Here is a 2,500-nt window from a genome sequence, read left to right on the forward strand (position 1 = left end):
CTTGAGGTTGGTGAAGGCAGGCAGGCAGGCAGCTGGCAGGCTGGCTGGCTGGCGGATGAGAGTGGAGGCAGGAGGAAAGGAAAAGGTTAGGCTGGGAGCCAGCCCTTGGGTTGGTGAAGGCAGGCAGGCAGGCAGGCAGGCAGGCAGGCAGGCAGGCAGGCAGGCAGGCAGCAGGCAGGCTGGCTGGCTGGCTGGGCGGATGAGAGTGGAGGCAGGAGGGAAGGAAAAGAGTTAGGCTGGGAGCCAGCCCTTGGGGTTGGTGAAGGCAGGCAGGCTAGCTGCTGGCTGGCGGATGAGAGTGGAGGCAGGAGGAAAGGAAAAGAGTTAGGCTGGGAGCCAGCCCTTGGGGTTGGTGAAGGCAGGCAGGCAGGCAGGCAGGCAGGCTGGCTGGCTGGCGGATGTGAGTGGAGGCAGGAGGAAAGGAAAAGAGTTAGGCTGGGAGCCAGCCCTTGGGGTTGGTGAAGGCAGGCAGGCAGGCAGGCAGGCAGGCAGGCAGGCAGGCAGGCTGGCTGGCTGGCGGATGTGAGTGGAGGCAGGAGGAAAGGAAAAGAGTTAGGCTGGGAGCCAGCCCTTGGGGTTGGTGAAGGCAGGCAGGCAGGCAGGCTGGCTGGCTAATGAGAGTGGAGGCAGGAGGAAAGGAAAAGGGTTAGGCTGGGAGCCAGCCCTGTGAAGGGTATAGAGCTGGTCCGGCGTGCCACGGCCGGGACGAAAACCGCATCGTTCGTCCTGAATCGGAGGTTGGACTGTGTATGCACAGTATAGTATGTGGAATATATACAAAGGTTGAGAATTTTTAAACAAAAATAAAAGAAAGTAATTGTGAGAAATAAAGAAAAGTAAAAGAGGTTGCTGTATGCCTGGAAAAGGCCGGAAGCCTCCCCACGGCTGTGAGAAGGCCAGGGGGTCAGGCCTGGAGCCAGCCCCCAGCAGGAGTAGCAGGCTGGGGGTCCTGGAAAGGCTGGAAACCTCCCCGTGGCTGCGAGAAGACGAGGGGGTCAGGCCTGGAGCCAGCACCCAGCCTGCTCCTCATGCTGGGGGCCTGGAAAAGGCCGGAAGCCTCCCCACGGCTGTGAGAAGGCCAGGGGGTCAGGCCTGGAGCCAGCCCCCAGTACGAGTAGCAGGCTGGGGGGCCTGGAAAGGCCAGACGCCTGCCTGTGGCTGCTAGAAGAAGACGAGGGGGTCAGGGCTGGAGCCAGCACCCAGCACGAGTAGCAGGCTGGGGGGCCTGGAAAGGCCAGAAGCCTCCCTGTGGCTGCTAGAAGAAGAGGAGGGGGTCAGGGCTGGAGCCAGCACCCAGCACGAGTAGCAGGCTGGGGGGCCTGGAAAGGCCAGAAGCCTCCCTGTGGCTGCTAGAAGAAGACGAGGGGGTCAGGGCTGGAGCCAGCACCCAGCACGAGTAGCAGGCTGGGGGGCCTGGAAAGGCCAGAAGCCTCCCTGTGGCTGCTAGAAGAAGAGGAGGGGGTCAGGGCTGGAGCCAGCACCCAGCACGAGTAGCAGGCTGGGGGGCCTGGAAAGGCCAGAAGCCTCCCTGTGGCTGCTAGAAGAAGAGGAGGGGGTCAGGGCTGGAGCCAGCACCCAGCACGAGTAGCAGGCTGGGGGGCCTGGAAAGGCCAGACGCCTGCCTGTGGCTGCTAGAAGAAGAGGAGGGGGTCAGGGCTGGAGCCGGCACCCAGCCTGCTCCTCGTGCTGGGGGCCTGGAAAGGCTGGAAGCCTCCCCATGGCTGTGAGAAGATGAGGGGGTCAGGGCTGGAGCCGGCACCCAGCCTGCTCCTCGTGCTGGGGGCCTGGAAAGGCTGGAAGCCTCCCCATGGCTGTGAGAAGATGAGGGGGTCAGGGCTGGAGCCGGCACCCAGCCTGCTCCTCGTGCTGGGGGCCTGGAAAGGCTGGAAGCCTCCCCATGGCTGTGAGAAGATGAGGGGGTCAGGGCTGGAGCCGGCACCCAGCCTGCTCCTCGTGCTGGGGGCCTGGAAAGGCTGGAAGCCTCCCCATGGCTGTGAGAAGATGAGGGGGTCAGGGCTGGAGCCGGCACCCAGCCTGCTCCTCGTGCTGGGGGCCTGGAAAGGCTGGAAGCCTCCCCATGGCTGTGAGAAGATGAGGGGGTCAGGGCTGGAGCCGGCACCCAGCCTGCTCCTCGTGCTGGGGGCCTGGAAAGGCTGGAAGCCTCCCCGTGGCTGTGAGAAGATGAGGGGGTCAGGCCTGGAGCCAGCCCCCAGCACGAGTAGCAGGCTGGGGGGCCTGGAAAGGCCAGACGCCTCCCTCTGGCTGCTAGAAGAAGAGGAGGGGGTCAGGGCTGGAGCCAGCGCCCAGCACGAGTAGCAGGCTGGGGGGCCTGGAAAGGCCAGACGCCTCCCTGTGGCTGCTATAAGACGACGAGGGGGTCAGGGCTGGAGCCAGCGCCCAGTACGAGTAGCAGGCTAGGGGGGCCTGGAAAGGCCAGACGCCTGCCTGTGGCTGCTAGAAGAAGAGGAGGGGGTCAGGGCTGGAGCCAGCACCCAGCACG

Source organism: Chaetodon auriga, chromosome 23 (genome assembly GCF_051107435.1).
Source record: "Chaetodon auriga isolate fChaAug3 chromosome 23, fChaAug3.hap1, whole genome shotgun sequence".
In the NCBI taxonomy this organism is placed as follows: Eukaryota; Metazoa; Chordata; class Actinopteri; order Chaetodontiformes; family Chaetodontidae; genus Chaetodon; species Chaetodon auriga.